General features: G+C 38.9%; 1 protein-coding gene and 1 pseudogene across 9 annotated transcripts in view; one reads left to right on the top strand and one right to left on the bottom strand.

The window, feature by feature from the left end:
* LDB2 (LIM domain binding 2) overlaps positions 1 to 20,393 on the top strand; it is a 376,577-nt gene that overhangs the window by 317,077 nt on the left and 39,107 nt on the right. The window lies entirely within an intron of this gene.
* LOC115302894 lies at positions 5,840 to 5,926 on the bottom strand (annotated as a pseudogene).

Raw genomic sequence — 20,393 nt, forward strand, 5'->3', positions numbered from 1 at the left:
TTTTACCTATAGAAGGAACTTGCAGCCATCTATCGTATTTTTTTTTAACAGTTTTACCATGAGTTGGAAGCTTAAGGGGAAAATTAAAAGCTTTCATGATGTTGATAAACAGAATTTACAAACATTTGCAAAACGGCAGCAACCCTACCATTTACACTCAATTTCTGAGCTTTAGGACTTCAGGTATCTCAGTAATAGACAAGAGCCAGGAAGGACCAGTGCTTGCTTTGGAGAGAATAAGAAACGTAATCTTAGTTTTGAAGGAGGCCATGACCTGGCAGTGGGCCTAGTCCTTTGTCAAGTTCACCAATTGTGTTACCTCTGTTCTGCTTGCAGTTACAAGCAGAAACTGTTCTTCTGTGGAACTGGGTAGCGGGTTGACTAACACTTCCCTCTGGAGATTAAAGAATACAGAAGGCCACTTATACTAAAATGCTCTGTAAGCTGTAAAGTTCTCCTGTGAAAACAGATACTCCTCACTTACTCCCCAAACTCTCCATGTCCAAACTTCTGCTATCCTAACTCAGAAATCAATGGGTTTTGAATAAAATTTTAAATATGTCTTTTATTATGCAATTCAAGTTACTCATTATCCAAACCTCGGAAACTAAATTGGTTCATATAGTTCAGGATTCTCATTATTCAGCATAGTCTCTTAATTCTCCTTCTCCAAATCTGGAAGCCACATGAGTTTGGATGGCAAGAAGTAATTGAACTAAGAGCCACAATTATTGGTCCCTACTACTTAACAGTCCAGTTTTTACAGAAGAAAATAATTTGCGGTTGAATGATAAGAAATCGCTATTTTTGCAGGTCAAACACTGGCATATTTTGGCTATTTCGTATGGTCCATCCTAATATTTCAGAAACAAGGCCCCATATCAAAAGGAAACAATTGTTTGGTGTCCAGTTCCTACTCAGCTTCATGATCCTGAACACAGTCGCTGTTTATTGCCTGGTGACTTTGTGCCAGGAACTGAAAATTACTCAACTAACCTTGGAAATCTCATTTTAAAACTTAGTTATATTTTAAATAGATAGTTTACTCATATACTAGGACAAAACTCAAAGTGCAAAAAACTTTAAAATATATGCCTTCACTCCTAGCCACCAACTCCTGACTTCCCCTCCCCAGAAGCGCTCAACATTGTCAGTTCCCTGCAGTTTTTTCCTGGGACATGCTATACACGTGCAAGCATATTTTACTTTAAACACACACACACACAGACACACTTGCACACAAACGATAATCTAGTACACATATAGTTCTAAGCATTGAGCAGTAGCATTTTTTATAAAAGCAGCAGAGACATATCCTGAGGAGGTATATTACTTTAGAGATACACCATATTTTATTTTACTAGTACTTTATTGATGAACATGTAGTTTGATAATAATCTTTTTCTGCTATTAACAACAGTGGGCAAATATCTTTTCAGATTTGGTTTTTCTCAGGAGCAACTACAAAACTAAATTTGTAGGAGAAATTCCTGGAAATAAAATTGCCAAGTCAAAAAACATGTACATTGTAATTTTGGTAGATACTGTCAAGCTGTTCTACTTAGAGACTGTACTAGGTTTCAGTTTCCCCAGCAACATGTAAAAAATGACTATTTCCACACTTTTCAACAACTAGAGGTTATCGAATTTTTCTCCTATTTTCCAATATTATAGGTGAAAAATGATGCCTCATTTTCATTATAATATGAATTTCTCTTATTACAAGAGAGATTTATTATCTTCTCATATACTTAAAAGCCATTTGTATTTCCTTTCTTGTGAATTATTTGCTCCTAATTTATCCATTTTTCTATTAGGTTGTTATTCTTAGAGATATGAAGTGCTTTATTTTTTAAAGAAGTACACACTTTTGTTGTAATATCATTGAAATTACATTGCAGCCTTGTGGTTTTATTTTTTTTATTTGCATAAGGTGGCTTTGCTCACTGAATATTTTTTAAGGGTGTGTGTGTGTGTGTGTGTGTGTGTGTGTGTTTGTGTGCACGCGTGCATGTGTTAAATGAAGCAATGTTTCAGTGTCTTCTATTTTGTGTTTTGTATTTAGCATTAGCCTTCTTCGAGCTTTAATAATAAAAATATATTTCTCTTTGTTTTTTTACTGCCATTTTGAACATTGGGGGGACTTTATGTTTAAATAATTGATCCACATGGAATTTGGGGACATAAAGTGTGGGGAGCCTATCTAATTGCCCAATGTTGAGTAATACTATTGTTAAGTAATACATATTGTTCTCACTGATTTGAAATGCTACTGTAGCATATTTTAAATTGCCATAGGTGTTTGAGTCTGTTTCTGGACACCAATTCCTCTTCTGTTACTTTGTCTTTATATTCTTTGTCTGATGCCACACTTGAAAACAGACTGCTCTTGCTTTATTATATATGTTAGTATCTACTAAAGCTGGCATTATATCATCATTCTTCTTTTTAGGATTCTTAAATCTTTGTTTATTTTTTTCATCTATACTTCAGAGTTAGCTTATCTAATTTTAAAAGGAGTTTAGTAGGGGAAGGGGGAGGGGGAAGAGAGGTGGTGGTGATGGTGGAGGGCACTTATGGGGAAGAGCACTGGGTGTTGTATGGAAAACAATTTGACAATAAAATATTATGAAAAAATAATAATTTAAAAAAGTAAATAATAAACATTAAAAAAATAAAATAAAAGGAGTTTAGTGGTATTCCACAGAAATTGTGTTACATTTGCAAATTAATGTTGGGGGAATAGTCATCGTTACGATGTTGATTCTTTCTATCCAAAATCTTGGGTAGCTTTTCCAGGATTGATGTCTCTTTTGTGTTCTTGTTTGGTAATATTTTGAGGTTTTTCTCTGTCTGTATGTATCGTAAGTGCACGTCTTTGTGTATGTGTGTATAGTTTTATTTTATTATTTTATTTTTTTAAACAGGGTTTTTTTTTCATGTTTATTTTTGTGAAAGAAAGGTGAGACAGGGGCAGAGAAAGACAGAGGATCCAAAGTGAGCACTGTGCTGAGAGCAGAGCCTGACACAAGGCTCAAAGTCACGAAACCATGAGACCAAAGTCGCACACTTAACCAACTGAGCCCCCAGGTGTCCCATGTTTATGGTTTTATATACAGATATAGAAACATATACATTTTCCATTTCTTTTTAACTGTGCACCAAATAATCTTTTTTGTGTTTAGAATCATAAATGCAGTCTTTTCCATTTTATAGTTTAATTGGTTTTGTTTGTATTTATCAAAGTTATGATTTCTGTATTTCAATTTTGTTCCTAGGCACCTTACAGAATCTTTTCAATATTTGTAACAGTTTTTTAAAGTTTATCCTCTTGGGGTTTCCAGCAAAGTTATATCATTTGCAAATAATGACACTTTTACCAAGTCTTTTCCAATTTTTATATTTTATTTCTAATTACATTGGCTAGTATCATCAGAAAAGTGTTAAATAATAGTGAGGATAATTAACATCCTTATCTTGTGTCTGACTTTAATGGGAATGCTTCTGGATTTTTTCATTAAGCAGGATGATGGCTTAGGATTTGAGAGATGTATTTCTCATGTTAACGTAATATCTATCTATCCTTATTTTATTAAGAGCTATTTAAATTTAAAATAATGGAGATTGAATTATATCCAATGTACTTCTGATGTCCAAAAATATGGTATTTTTTTTCTTTTTATTATTATGATTAAGATTATTAATAAGAATGATTGATCCTTATTTCATGCAATTGATATCCAAGGCAGTATCTAAATTCTTTACATGTATCAACTCATTTAATCCTTGCCTAATCTAGAACTTGTTACTATTCTGATTTTTACTTCACAATTAAGAAAATTCAAATTCTCAGAGGTCAAGTAACTTAAACAAGATCAGATAACTTGTAAGTGGCACCGGTGAGATTGGATCCAGGCCAATGCCTTGTGTATAAACACTGTAGGAAGTTTCATCTTGATAGATTTATTGATAGCTCGTCATCATTTCATTCCCATAACAAACCCCACTTGTTCAGAAGGTATCCTCCTTTTATTGGGTCACAGATTCCATCTGTTAATATTTATTTGCAATTTAATGCATCAGCATTCAAATAAAAATTTAGAGAAAATTCCCTTCCTTATAATGTGTTTGTCAATATTGAATCTTAGTGGTATCCTGGCCTCATGAACATTTTGAAAATATTTCCTTTAAATTTTTTTTTCTAGAATAATTTGAATGAAGCAATTTGGCTTTAAATGTTTTGTAGAATTCCCTTATGAAAATACCTCAGCCTAATTTTCCTGTGAAACCATCTGGGCCTGGGGCTTTTTTCTTTGTAGAAAGGGAATTTCTGATAAATTTCCTTAATTCATTCTAAGATATTGGTCTATTTGAACCCTGTTTTCAATACAGTCCCCCCCATTTTACTGAGAAATAATTGACATTTAGCGCTGTATGAATTTAAGATACAGGTATAATGATTTGACTTACATATATGGTGAAATGATTGCCATAAGGTTACTTGACATTCATCACCTCAGGTAGACAAAAATATATAAAAAGGAAAAATATATAAATACATATACATATATATAATGAGAACTCTTATGATTTACTCTCTTAACTTTCATATATATCATACAGCAATGTTAACTATAGTCATCATGTTGTACATTATATCCCAAGTACTTATTTATTCTATAATTTGAAATTTGTTCCTTTTGATAACCTTCCCCCAATTTATCCTCTTCTTACTTTCCACCTCTGATAACCATAAATCTTATTTCTTTTATTATTATGGATTTATTATTATTTATATTCTTTTAAAATTCCACATACAAATGAGATAATGCATTTGCCTTTCTCTGTCTGATTTATTTCACTTAGCATAATGTTCTCATGATCTATCCATTTTGTTTCAAACAGCATAATTTCCTCTTGTTTTTTATTTTGTTTTGGGTTTTGCTTATTTGTTTAGCACTAAAGAATATTTCAGAATATTTATATGTGTGTGTATATATACTTTCATTGGTCAAAGAATGCTTAGGTTGTTTCTATGTCTTGACTATTGTGAATAATGTTGCTATGATCATTGGGGTATAGGTATCTCTTCAACATAGTGTTTCCATTTTTTAAATATATTCCCAAAAGTGGGATTGCTAGATTGTAGGGTAGTTCTATTTCTAACTTTTTGAGGAATCTCCATACTGTTTCCTATTATGGCTGCACCAATTTTTATTCCCCCCAGCAGAGCACAGAAGTCCTCTTTTCTCCATATCCTCACTATCATGTATCACTTGTCTTCTTGATGCTATCAGTTAACAGATATGAGGTGATATATCATTGTGGTTTTCATTTGCATTTCCCTAATGATTAGTGATGTTGAGCATCTTTTCATGTACCTGTTGGCTAGTCATATATCTTCTTTTGTACAAATGTCTCTTCAAGTGTTTTGCCCATTTTTTAATTGGAATTTTTTTACCTGTCAATATAGTTTAACATATGACAGTGATACACATTAAATGAGCAAAATTTAGAAATGTAAAATTACAATCACAGTAAGTTCCACTTAAGAGAGAAATACATGTCACATGACAGAAAACAAAAGTCATGGGGGTTGGAGCTTGAAGAGGGATGGAGGAGAAACCTTTCCAAAATGAATACAGTCTTTACAAGAATAGGGGATTTTTATATGTTTAAAGAACCAAAGGAAGGTTAATATGGCTGGATGACAAATTGCAAGATGGGGAGCATGGTTCAGCCTGAGGCTGAGGATATCAGATAAGTCTATATGATGTTAAAAAGTTTACCTTAAAGCAAAGAGAAGCTCTTGAAAGAAAGCTCACTCAGAGAAGTAGGTGCCTTTGAAAGGTTTTAGGAAAGAAAAGTTAGTACATTTTGGTGATTAGAAACAAACTATAGAAATGATCCCTGAAAGTATAGTCTGTTGGTGATTAGATTGGATTAGGAGGTTGACAGTGGTAACATTGTCAACTATGTGTCCTTGTTTTTAATCTTATAAAATAGGCTGGATGATGGTTACCATCACTGGGCAGAGATAAGAAGTCCTCATGTAGGGTGGTCATGGGGTGGTCAAGTATAAGGAGACATTAAATTGGTTTCTGTGTGTGTGTGTGTGTGCGTGCGTGCGTGTGTGTGTGTGTGTGTGCGCGCACGCGCGAGTGTGTGTGCGTGCGTGTGTGTTGATTGTTGTCTTTGAAGGCATTTAAGACATCTAGAGCTGTCAAAAAAGGAGTTGGATATAAGCTGTGAATCTTCTGAATATCTGGTAATTAAAACCTCAAGGATCATTATGAAGGATGGAGCCCAGGAAGAAAAAAAAATAAGAAGAGAGTTTGGATCTCTGCAAGAGTGTTATTCTTGAATAATCCCATTGGATGGGTATTTAGTCTATTTTTCTAGCCACTGAGATTCCTTGTCAAGGCTTCTGTGGGTTCTAAGAGGAACAGTCTAGAGATCCTCCAAAAGAGTAGCTTTAAAGGGGACTTTGGAGGCTCTGGGCGTCTCTCCTTAAGGAGATATTTGGTGTCCTGGGTCAGGTCTAAAGTGATGTGACTGACTGCCTTCTAGTTTTTTTGTTGTTGTTGTTGTTATGCTGTTTTAGAATCTCTGAGTTTTTGTTTTAAATATTTTTAATAACACAGTGTCTTATAATTCTGTACATGTACCCAAAAAGCCTCCTGAACATTACATAGAGGTTTTTACTATTTAAAAAGTTCTGCTGTTCATTCCAGCCAGTGCCTGGAATCCTTAGGGAGATTTGCCTGCTTATGAAAACCCCACAAAATATTTATAAGGGAGTGTTCCATAGTTTTAATATGACTCCCTGGAATAATCTCTGGATGTGATAATATTAACACATGGAGTTACTTTTTAAAAATTGATTTAACAAAGGTTAACTTGGGTTTTCTGGATCTAGAGTTTTCCAGGAAACTCTAGAATCTGCCTTCCCCCAACCATGAGTCTAAGTAATATCCTTATGTTATTTCTTTTTTCTAAAAAAATGTTTAGTAGACTGACTCTATTAAATTTAACTATAAAAAGGTGAAGAGAGTACCTTATTTAAATAAAGATAGTTATAACCATGTTTTCTGTAATTATATTTACATGTTGATTCAACTTTTAAGTACATATGTTCACTCAGGTTTTCTCTTATTAGAAGTCTTTCACCCTTCTGAAAACCATTATCTCCTTACTAATTTCCCAGTGGCTTTAGGCAATATCTACCTGTGGCAATGACTATGCAAATACACAGTATTTATTGTCCATGGTTTTATGATGGGGAAAAAACACTTTTGACATACTTAAAATTCTGATTATTAGATGAAGTAGAAGCAATAGTCTTTAAGTTTGATAATATACAAAATAATCTCTTATTGAGTGTCCCTGTATTCTGAAATCTGGGGATTAAAGAGATGAAGGTGTATTGCTTGCTATCACCAAGGTTAGCAGTATTAACTAAAATACACTAAACATGTACTATGTGCCAGGCATTCATTCAGTCTTAGATGTTTATCAGAGACCTGCTAGGTGCCAGGTAGGGTGGTAGGTACTGGAAATATAAAAATGAGCAAGAACAATTAACATTCCATTCTCCTATACTTATGATCGAGTGGAAAAGCATTACCAAATAATCACACACAAATGTGTATATAATTTCTAAGTAAACCCACCCTGAAATATGATTTGTTGAGTGAACATAACAAAGAAAACTCATCTCTAGTCTAGGAGAGATCTTGGAAGGCTTCTGTGAGGAAATGATGCATGGACTGAGTTGGGGATGAGTTGCTTTGAACTGGGGGGAGCAGGAGAAGGGCATCATGGAGTCATGCCATGTACCCACTGTTCTTTGAGCTCAGAGGGGAAAGAGACATTCTGTTGGAGATCAGAGAAAGCTTCCTAGTTTTTGAAAATAAAAGTAGGTGTTTGAAAATAAGAGTTTGGCAATCAAGAAAGGAAAGAATGGCTGTTCCTGGCAGAGAGAACAGAATGTGCAAAGACCTGGTGCTGTGGCCTGAATGTTTGTGTCCCCCCACATTTACATGTTGAAATCCTAAGTCTCAAAGATGAAGCCTTGGGAAGTGTTTAAATTGTGAGGCTAGAGCTCCCCTTGAATGCGATTAGTGCTCTTACGAAAGACATTCCAGAAAGATCCTCCACCTTTTCCACCCACCATGTGAGGACACAGCAAGAAGTCAGCAGTTTGCAATCCAGAAGAAGACCCTAACAGACCATGCTAGCACCCTGACCTTGAACTTCTAGCCTCTAGAACTGCGAGAATAAATTTCTGTTGTTTATAAGCTACCCAACTTATATTTTAGAATTTTGTTACAGGAACCTAAACAGACTAGGACCCCTGGAAACATAAAAGAACATGGTGTGCTCAGAAGGTACGTGTGGTTGGAATATATGTAGTGTGTGTATGTGAGTTGGTGTGTGTGTGTGTGTGTGTGTGTGTGTGTACACGTATGCATATGCACACAGCAGGGGGATTGGGGTCAAAAGTCTTAAAAGATGCATTTAGAAATTCAGCTTGGGGCATTAGCAAAGCAGTACCATCAGCCATGCCAAGGAATTTGGACCATCCCATAGTCACTGAGGTCTTTTAATAGGTGAGGGACCTCTTATAAACTCATATTTGTGAATTTGGATGCATATTTCTAGCTCCACTGAATATCACAATCAGTTGTGAGGGCAGGGGCTGTTTAAACTTCTGATACTCAGATATATCCCCGACCAATTGAATCGGGACCTCTGTGGGTGCACCCAGACATTTTACAGCTTTCCAAGTATTCCAATGTGTAACCAAGCTTGAGAGCTGGTGATTTAGGGACAGAGACTCCCAGGCTCCTGGGTAGAGATTAGAAGCCAGGAAGGAGTCTGGAAGCTTCCATGATAAAGAAGAGTGAGATCTTGAAGGAGGTAGCACTCATAGGGAACAAAATGGGTTTCAAAGACATTCAGGCCACTGAATTACAATAATGATACTAGTTGTTCTAGTATGGGGTGATGGGAGAGCAAGAGACAGGACTAACTCCCAATTTCTGATGGTGGTGTCATAATCCAGATAGCAGTGGCGAAATGCCCGAGTGTGTGGTTAAGAATCCCTGCTCAGCCAATTAACTACTGGGTTGGCCTTAAACTAATCATTTAATCTCTCAGACCTCAGTTTGCTCAGGTATAAAATGGGGTAGCAGCGAGACCTGGCTTATCATGAGATCTAAATGAGCTAATTCACACGAAGGGCTTTGACCAGAAACCTGATGCATAAGATGCCCTTTACAAATGCCAGTTCTTTACCGTGAAGAGCAGCTGAGGCAGGGACAAGGCAGGGCACTTTAAAAAAAAAAAAATTCAGCCTAAGGCAATCAATATGAAAAGGATCTTTGTTATGCTCTCAGTTTTAGGAATACCAGCTTCTTCTGTACCTCTGCTGTCTATACAGTCTGGGTCCAAAACACAGTCCAAAAATAAAATCACTTTTTTGTGCCCCAGCTTCCCCACCTGGAATATGGCAATCATAAAAATACCCTGTGTTCAGTTTACTGAGAACATTAAATCTACCCGCCCCCAAAATCCGTCTTTGCTTACCTGATGTGATTTCTTGCTTTGACATGGTTCTCAGGAATGCGTGAGATTCAGAGTGAGGCTTCTTTATGCTAAATGTGTGAGAGGGATTGAGATCCTTAGAGTTGACCCTATTTCAGGCCCGTGAAGGAGCCTGCCCTGGGTACAATTGGTTCCCTCCACCTCCTGGACCCTCCCTGGCTGAGCCTGTCTTATGTCTCACCTGCTAAGTTGGAGAGGTCCTTTCTCAGCCAGAGCGACATCACCTGCCTGTAGAGACCCAGTCCTTGTAACTGTTCATTTTTTGTACTTCAACGTGTTTGTTCTCAGCCATCCAAGTCCAGAGAGTATCAAAATAAGACGTTTGAAGAAACGTTTGTTGAGCTGTGATACAGGGATCATTGAGAGCGGTTGGCCTTTGCTGGTCTGTGTATTTGCTTGGCTTGGGTATTAAAGCAGTTGGCTACTGGGAACTCTGTGTTAGGAACTGTCATCTTAGGAATAGGAGAAATTGTGATATTTGGATGGGGGGGATGGAGAGCAAAGATGGAAGGACAGTACACATTGTTACATCTGAAGATATATCACCTGATGTATACTGATGTATCATTAGATATCCTTTGGATGTCTTTTGTGTTACAGATATCAGTACTAGTACCAAAATGGAGAGAGGGCTGAATCCTCATTCGCTGGAATCGTTGATTGTTAAGAACCAGAAAAGACTTGCTTATTTTTAATTTGTTAGGTATTTTTAAGGAAAAAAAAAACCTTTATTCATAAAATTATAATTGAGGACATTAGTTAAGAGATGGAAAAATTCCCGATAAGGCAAAATTCAAAGGAATTTCAGTGATAAAGACTAGGATTTTTTAACCCTTTAAACACACTCCTAAATCAGCACCATCTGTTAATATATTCAACTAATATTTTTGTTAACTAAGCATCTACTCTGTATTGAGCATGGCACTTAGATGTTCTCCATTGCTTCCTTCAAGGAGCTAAAACAGATACAAGAACTATAAAACAAGCTAGTGAGGACAAAGACTGAGTCAAATGGAGATCTCTTTTTCAACAATATCTACCCTCCGGACCTGGAATAGTTTTGCTTCAGCAAATACTTATTGGGCAGGTGAATGAAAGAATGAATGAATGAATGAACAAATGAGCTATACACATAAGACTTACAAAGCAGAGAGGAACAGAAAGTGATTCTATAAGAATGCAAGGGGTATTTAAAACAATGTACTTTATAATATCTTCAAGAAACTCAAGTGTATTATGCCCTTCAAAATATTTCCATTACAAAAATATGAGAAAAATAGTGGAAAGGAAAGATCAAATATATACAGAAGATTTTTTCATGGAACTTCCCCATTCTGGGACTTGTTCAGTGGAGTTTATATGTTAAATAAATGTATGAAGTCTGTCTCACAGGCGCATCAAAAATAATTAGCTGGCATGCTATTTCCATGGCTGAGATTAGATTTTTGTTCAACTCTCCTAAAAATTTCTATTAAATAGGGGCACTTGGGTGGCTCAATCGGTTGAGCATCTGACTTTGACTCAGGTCATGATGTCACAGATTGTAGGTTTGAACCTTGTGTTAGGCTTTGTGCTGACAGCTCAGAACCTGGAGTCTACTTTGGATTCTGTGTCTCCCTCTCTCTCTGCCCCTCCCCATCACCCCCCTCAACAATAAACCTTATTTTTTAAATTTTTATGAAATATTTTAAGATGACTATAATGAACAATCATGTATTTACCACAAAACTTTTAAAACTTGTAGCCTTCAGGCATATTTTCTATCAGTCTTTTTATTTGTGAAATAACCACATTATAGTTGGAGTAGAAGATTCTTCCTAAAGTCCATTTCCCTCTTCCCAACCCTACCATTCAAAATTTGATAGTTACCATTTCTTGCATGATTTGGACTTTATCATATATGTATGTAACCAGAAATAATTTTGGGCTTTATTTTTCTGTTTTTAAACTTAATACAAATTGTGTACCAAATTGCAAACATACTTATGCAACTTACTTTTTTTTTCTTAGCAATATGATTTTGAGATTTACTTCTGCAAATCAGTGTAGTTCATTGATGTCACCTGCTGTAAGGAGTTGTAGGACTATGCCACCAATTATGTCTGTTTTCTTATTGATGAGCCTTTGCATAGTTTCCAATTTTATTGCTCTGACAAGCTGTGCTGCTGTGAATAGCCTCATATAAATTTCCTTGTTTGTGCGTGCACAAGTCCTCAGGTATGCATCCCCGGGAGCAGAGTGGTTGGTAAAATGCCACGTGTCATCTGAAGCTTTGTTTTCCAAATGGGTTGTACCAATTCATACTCCTACCAAGAGTGTGTGAAAGTCTCCATCGCTCCTGTCCTGTCAAAAGTTGGCATTGGGATTTTCACCAATCATGCTAATATAAAATGGTTTCTCATTTTCCTTCTCTCTCCATTTACAGCAGTTCCTTTTCTTCCAGTATAATGATAAAACTTACCAGGATAAAGGAACAAATCTCTTGAAAATACAAATATCACAACTGACTTTCACTCAAGAAATATACCTTCCAGTTACTCCTGGGATCTCATTTACTTATTCACTCAACAAGTACCAGTTTGAGAATACAAGAACACATAAGACATCTCCTTGCTATCTGGAAACTCATGAGGAGAAGGCAGACATGCAAAACAAATAGGAAGACATGGTAAATGCTTTGATAATTTATTATGAGTAGAAAAGGAAATTACAGAAGGGAGAAATTGATTCTATTACAGGCTGAAGGAGGTTTCCTGCAGAAAGGGGCATTTGCCCCCTATGACAGTCACAAAATACTTTGCTGACAGGCAGGAAAAAATTAATGACTCTGGCAGAGGGGCTGAAGCCAACTGAAAATTCAAATGGTCTGTGTGAGTCAAATGAGATATCTGGGTGATACTTAGCAGAATTCAAGACAGAGTTGGATGTATGTAATCTTCTAAAGTATTATGATCATCCCATCTTACAGGTGAGGGGAGTGAAGTCTAGGGGGTTTACCATAACACACCTGGGTGAGTAAGTGGTAAAGGAAGGATTGAACCTGGATCGTTGTCTCTAATGTCAGTGTACACCCAAAGAAATCCCAAAGTTTCCGTTGGTACCCAACGTCCTGTGGACACAGATTGGGTAAGCTCCGAACAGTAAAAAAGCATGCCTCCCACAATCTGACTCACCCAGACCATTTGAATTTTCACTTGGCTTCAGCCCCTCTGCCAGAGTCATTAATTTTTTCCTGTCTGTCAGCAAAATATTTTGTGACTGTCATAGGGGGCAAATGTAGTGTCAGGAAGAGGCTGCCACATTTCTCTCTAAGAGCTGAGCTTAATGGCATTGAGGCCGTGGAGAAGTAGCTTTTCTTTCTTTCTTTCTTTCTTTTTTTAATAGTTTATTGTCAAATTGGTTTCCATAGAACACCCAGTGCTTCTCCCAAGTGCCCCCCACCATGACCATCACCCCCCTCCCGCCCTACCCCTCCCCTTCAGTCCTTGGTTTATTTTCTGTATTCAGTAGTCTCCCTTGATCTGTGTCCCTCATTCTCCCCCGCTCTCTTTCCCCCTTCCTTTCCCCATGGTCCCCTGCCAGGTCTTTCCTGTTAGACCTATGAATGCAAACATATGGTATCTATCCTTCTCTGCCTGACTTATTTCGCTTAGCATGACACCCTCGAGGTCCATCCACTTTGCCGAAGTAGCTTTTCTAATCCTTTCCAGAGGTAGGCCACAGAAGGCTCTACAGACCACAGAGAGAACCGGGGTTTGATCTGGGTGATACTGCAAGACTTGAGCATGGGAACGCTATGGTCCACCTTAGTTTCAGCAGGAAGGCCAGCTGCTGAGCAATAGCATGTGAGATAGGGACACAGGTCTGGAGGTTGTTGCAGAAATCCAGACATAAGATGGCAGGGTTTTGAGCTGAGTCATGGTGGTGGCGATGGCCCTCTGGATCTACTGTAAAACCAAGTGTTCCCTAATAGACGGCATGTGGACTTGAGGAGAAAAAGGGGCAGCCCTTCCAGGTTTCCTACTCATTCATTAGAAAGTTGCTAAAAGGGGTAGAGGCAGCCTTGTGAAGAGTAGACACCTGAGGGGCACCTGGGTGGCTCAGCCGGTTAAACGTCCAACTTCAGCTCAGGTCATGATCTCATGGTTTATGAGTTTGAGCCCCACATGGGGCTCACTGTTGTCAGAACAGAGCCTGCTTCAGATCCTTTGTCCCCCATCTCTCTCTGCCCCTTCCACACTCATATTTTCTCTTTCAAAAATAAATAAACATTTGAAAAAACAAAAAGAGTAGACACCTGACAAAAGTTGTCCCCTCTGGGAAACCATTGCTTTGCCTCCACCATCAGTTTGTCATCAAAACAAGACCACTGAGCTCCCCTAAAGGTGGTGGCATGGACATCTAGATGAAACTAGAAAAAACTTTGAATAGACACTCAGGTTGTAAGATTGTCTTAGAAGCTGTTTTCTCATTGGCTCCATGATATCTAGAAAAAGCTCTGAATAGGGAAATGGCAGGTATCAAATGTCTTCATCAGTTCTAGATCACAACTCAATAAACTTGGTTTTAGGACCCATAAAAGCCTTGATACTCCAATACCTCCTATTCACATAGGATGTCACATTTCTATTTCCTTTATTTGCTTCCAGGCACAAGTTTCTGGGGTTGTGCTCTATGCCCTTATTCTTCTAGAAATCCAATTCCTTGCCATTAATCTCCACAGTATCACATCTCTGCCACTGGCACACTGTGCTGTGCTCTTTGTGAAGTGTACTCTGCATATAACCAGTCAGGACTGCTTTGTAGGAATCTACATAGCCAGTAACTATTACATTTCCCCAAATGCTTTCAGATAATTGTTAAAATGGAAGATTTGAGGGCTCTAATTTGGTGGCCAAGATCCTTTTTCAGGCCTCCCCTGACACTCACCAACCTGGAGGGATGAAGCTGCTAAACAAATGGTGGTATACTTCACAAGGATGCTGGCATATCTACTCTATGCAGGCAGTGTTCCAACCACTGGAGCTGTGGATAGGAAGAAAACACAATTCCTGCTTTGGAAGAGCTGGCAGTCAAATAAAAAAGACAGATTAATAAATGGACCATGATACTTCAGCTCATGGGATCAGTGGACAGTGCCTGGAAGAGGCTGCATCTTAGCTGAGTTCAACTTGGGAGGAAAGGTGGGTGGGAGACAGGGAAGAATAGGGAAGAAAAGGAATATCATTTCAGGGGAAGGAAAGGGATTAGGGGTAAGAAGCCTTGGAATCTCCTGGAGGAAAGTGAGCAATATCAGATCACATGGTAAACTGTGGAATGTCAGCTTCTGGCTTACTGCAGAGACTAGCCCAGAGATACCCTTCAGAGCCATCTGGTCAATGGCCATGCTTTCTTCCCTGGATGAGGGTGAGGACTCACTGGCCTTGAGTTTGGGTCAAGCACCAAGAAAAGTCCAGGTGTTTGTAAACTTTTACTTACTTAAAAATAAACAAATAGTACTTTTGGTGGGCTGGGCAATATCCTAAGCACTTTACAAATAGCAATTAATTCAATTCTCATCATGCTCACTGGGGGTAAGTACTATTACTATTCTGTGTTACAGGTGAGAAAATTGAGGTAACAAGATGGACAACTTGCCCAAGTAGAAACAGTTAGCAGGTGCCTGAAAAGGATTCAAGACCAAGATTCAGGCTCCAGAATCTATGCTGTTTGCTCTTCCATCTTGCTTCTGTCTCTATCATTGGGGTGCAGTTTGGCTATGGAGATAGTTCTTGAGTATTGCTAGCAGTCTTGAGTGGCTGGCTGTAGCAACAGAGTCAAGAAGCAGACAGAGCCTTGAGGCGGAGGTGCATCTCAAGAGGGAGGTGTTTTTAAGACAACTGGACAGACAGGTGCCAGGATCCAGAGGGTTAGAAACTCAGGTGAGAGTTTGAGCTGGAGCGGTGGAATTGATGGTCATTGGGTTCCAGGTAGCTGTTAAAAAATCTCATCAGGGTGAATGTATTTGTTTCCTATGGATCTTCAATAAGTTTTGCTACATTTGAAGGCATAAGCCAACTGAAATGTATTCTTTCAAAGTTATGGAAGCCAGAAGTGTGTAATCCAAGAGTTGGCAGGGCCATGCTCCCTCTCAGGTTTCTGGGGAATAATCTTTTTTGTCTCTTCCAGCTTCTGGTGGCCCCAGGCATTCCTTTGCTTGTGGCCACATATCTCCATCCTCTGCCTCCATCTTTATATGGCCCCCTTCCCCTTTTGTGTTTCTGTGTCCCCTTCTTTTCTCATTAGAACATTTGCCATTAGGTGATCCACCCTAAATCCAGAGTGATGTCATTCATGTCAAGATCCTTCATTACATCTGCAAAGATTCTGCTTTCAAATGGTTTGCATACACCTAGGTATATCTCTTTGATGGCTATTATTTAATTCACTACAGTGGAGGAGCTCATTCTGAGGAGATCTTGAGCAAGGAGGCAAGTGGACCTTGAGCAGAACAGTGGGAGAGTATCAACTTTGAGGGGAGAGACAAATGGGGAATGCTGAGAGGCAACCAGAAAGAAGCTCCCAGATATAGAGGGAGTAATCAGGAAAGGGATCTTAAAACCCAAGGGGAGTGTATTATATATAAAAAGCATGGCCTGAGCAACAAGGGCAAGTACCCCCAAGAAGTGTGGAGTTTTTTTGGCGAGAATGGTTTGGTTTGTTGGTTTAGGTCTTGTTTTGTTTTGTTTTTTAGCTTGGCAGTGCTGATGGGAGAGGGAAGAGCCTGGAGTTGGAAATTCTGGTTTCCGGTGCCACCACACCATTTGCAAGCTGTTAAATGGCATTATACACATTAGCAGCCTTAGAAAAACCCCAGTGAGGACACTCTCCCGTTCTTCCACTCCATCTCTTATGCATACATAAGAATGTGCTTTACATTAATACTCTCTCGTAAAACATATTGAAGTGCAGATATATAAATGACTTTGCCTATATAAGGCAATTATTTTAGATGACAATATTTTGACTTTCCATTTCCTGTAAATTAGTTTTACGTGGTAGGGGGCCAATTCGCATTTTAGAGGTTGTTCAGAAGCTGTTTTAATTGTGCCTTCAAACACAGATACCCATGCTCCAGAGATAGCTCCATTTCTGATAGCATTAAATGATATTTCCAAAATACTACATTTCTCTAGCATGATTGCACGAGTGTCGATTGTGAAGTAGCTGTGCATGGAGCTGATCTCAAGTTTGGAGGCTTAAAAAATTACCTTCTCTTATCTGCTAGTCTAAAATAAGAACGTAACTTTTCTTACAGTTACCAGAGTTCATTTCAATTAAATCTTAATGAGCAAAAATGTGACAAATGGTTCCATGAACATTACCTCTCAGACCTTTTAATTTTTATAAATTCACTTGCAGAGTTAGACTTACCCTGTTAGAATTATTTCATTTGGCTCTGGGAAATTTCACCCGAATTGCATACGGCGGGTGCCAGAGGCAATCATCTGCTTTGGGGCCTAACTCTTGTGGTCATGTTATCCATCTAAATCTATAATCGGAGAAGGGGCACAGGATAAAGGTGAAAAGTATCATTTGTCACAGCATTCTTGCGTAAAGATGGCTGGGGATTTGGGAATAAGGCAGTAGGAGCAGTTTTTCTTCTCATTAGCTGCTTTATTTGTAACTGCAGGGGCTGTCAGAAGCATGGACTTAATAACCTTCAAGTTTTTCTGCATTAATATAAAAAAGGTTGCATGAATTTTTGGCAAATCATTGTCCCCATGAGGGTATTGGAGGTACTTTTGCTGGTGAATACAGAATAACCCTTCTTTGGGGAGCTCTCAGCTGAATTAAATATATAATTGAAGTGGATTCATCTAGAATGAGACATTTATGCTGATCGTGTACACATTCTGATGATTCTGAACCTTCACTTGGAGTGCCTTTTCAATTCTCCATGGGTAAAAGTTGGAAGGAAAGTACCAGCAGTGCTTTTAACATAATAACAGAGTTCAAGGGATGCATTTTGTGCTTAGATATGATTTTATCTATTTTGTACTTAGATATCTTTATCTGCTGTGTCCTTGCATGTACTGGGTAGAGGAGTGGGGGGTCAGAAGGAAAACTAGGGTCCTCAGTTTCATAACAAGGACCAGAGAATATCGAGCCTGTGGGATCTTGGAAGGAAGGAAGGAAGGAAGAAAGGAAGGAAGGAAGGACGGAAGGAAGGAAGGAAGGAAGGACGGAAGGAAGGAAGGAAGGAAGGAAGGACGGAAGGAAGGAAGGAAGGAAGGAAGGAAGGAAGGAAGGAGGGAAGGACGGAAGGAGGGAGAAAAGAAGGAGGGAAGAAGGAAATTATTTTTAATTCAGCTATCCTTTCCTTTGCAGTTTGTGTTGCTCCTCCAAACCTTTTTTTTTCTTGATTTATGCTCTTTTGGTTTTCCTCCTTCCACACTGGCTACCTTGTCGCAATCCTTTGCCCCAGGACTCCATACATAGCTTTCTTCTTGGCTCTTTTTCAGACCATTTCCTAGACCTTATCCAGCCTCACGCCTTTCAAGGCACTCTCTAAGCTGACAATTCTTTAATTTCTCCTCTAAAGCCCAGACCCAGAGATTCAACTGCCATCTCAACATCTTCACTTGGAGGTCTAACAGAACAAGGTCAAATTCCCCTCGTTCATAAGTGAACCTATTCCCCCGCCCCTTTCCCCAAAATTGCCTTTCCTATATACTCTCATTCAACACCAGAGGCATTTCCCAACTCCCCTCTTTTTTCCCCAGCCCCCAGCCATCCTACCGAGAAATCTTGCTGGCTCATCTTCAAACTCTGCCTTGAGTTGGATGACTCTGCACATCTCCTGTGGCCAAACCAATCCAACTAGTGTCCACTCAATGTGGTTTCCACGCAACAGCCAGATGTAATCATTTCAAGCTTAAATTGAGTAATGCTGCAGCACCTCTGCTCAAAAGTCTCCAGTGTTTTCTCATCTCAGAGTGAAAGCCCTTTACCTCAGCCCACAAAGGCCAACACTGTTCAGACTCCAGTCGCCCCCCACAAGCCTCCCCTGCCACTCTCTTCCTCTATCCCTTCAGCCACCTGCTCTTCCTCGGCTGTTCCTGCTTTGCTTTTGAATCTGTGATCCCCACTTCCTTGACTGCTTTTCCCTCAGGTGTTCATAGGGGTCTCTCCTTTCCAACCCTTCCTCTATCAATGAAGTCCTCCTGATCCCCAATCAAAAACAGCCAGCATGCACCTACACACATGTATGGCACTTTGTTCCCTTAGGGACTTCCAATTTTCCTTTGTAAAGCTTAACATTTCCTAACCCATTATATATGTGAGGTTTTTTAATTTTTTAAGGTTTATCTGTTTTTAAGAGAAAGAAAGAGAGGAAGGGGCAGAGAGAAGGTGAAACACGGAATCTGAAGCAGGTTCCAGGCTCTGAGCTGTCAGCACAGAGCTTGGCAGAGGGCTCAAACTCTTCCTGAGCCTCGAGATCATGACCTGAGCCAAATTCAGATGCTTAACTGATTGAGCCACCCACGCACCCCTATATATGTTTTTTAATTGTTTATCTCTCTTTACTAGATTATAAGACCCATGGACTTGGGAATTCAGGGTTTTTTTAATATTTATTTTATTTTTGAGAGAGAAAGAGAGCATGAGCAGGGGAGGGGCAGAGAGAGAGAGACAGGATCCAAAGCAGGCTCTGTGCTGACAGCAGAGAGTCCAAAGCAGGGCTCAAACTCACAAACTGTAAGATCATGACCTGAGCCAAAGTCAGATGCTTAACCAACTGAGCCACTCAGGTGCCCCAGGAATTTAGTTTTTGTGCTCTGTTTGTTGTGTCTCCACAGTTGAGCACAGTATCTGGCATAGGTTGGGCATTACCTCAGTACTGGGAACAAAAACAGAATGATCAAGAGAGAAGGAGAGACAAAAAAATCTTTCTGGAAAAATTGCCTAAAGTTCAGTTCAGAAGTGCAGACCAATGAATAGGATAGTCTTTTGAGATTTAAATCCTTAAAAGTAATGTCCAAAAGGAACCCTCCAATGGTCTCCCATTTTACTTACAAAAAATTCCAAATATCTTTCCGTGGATTATAAGGATTATCATCCCCTGGCGTGCTTCTCCTCCACTTTCCCAGTCTACTGAAGTCCCTCCAGCCAACTGGATGTCTCTTTGCCCAGATCATGACATGGCTGGGCCCTTCTCAAAGGTCATCTCAGAAAGAGCTCAATCAATCCTGCTATCCCTTTCTCTACCTACTTCCTATCACATAACTATTTTATTATCTTCATGGCATTTATCACATCCAAAATATCTTGTTTATTTCCTTACTTTTCTGCCTTCCCCCTTTAGATTATGAGTCACATATGGGCAGAGGCCTTCTCTGTCTGTCCTGCTCAGTGATGTGTGCCAAGGGCCTATACCTCTGCCTGACACATGGTGGGTATCCTGTCATCATTCATGTAGTAAACAAATAACTAAGGCTGCCTTCTGGGACACTCACTTTCCTTGTGTTCTCCTACCCTTTCCTGATAACATCACAGATAAGGGCTATTTACAGATTTGCTGTTTTGTGCAAAGAAGTGAGTTGGGCACCTAGGCAACAAAACAAAATGCTACAGGTCTTGCCAGAAAGGACTCCAGGAAGTCAAAAAGACTGAGGCATAAATTGTCTGGAAAAGAAACAATCATAGCAAACCTAACTAGGTGAATCTTCTTTCCTTTAGGAAGAAGAAAAAAAGACTTTTTTTTTCAAATTTAAAAATTTTATTTATTTTTATTTTTTTTT

This window comes from Suricata suricatta, chromosome 1, assembly GCF_006229205.1.
Source record: "Suricata suricatta isolate VVHF042 chromosome 1, meerkat_22Aug2017_6uvM2_HiC, whole genome shotgun sequence".
Classification (NCBI taxonomy): domain Eukaryota; kingdom Metazoa; phylum Chordata; class Mammalia; order Carnivora; family Herpestidae; genus Suricata; species Suricata suricatta.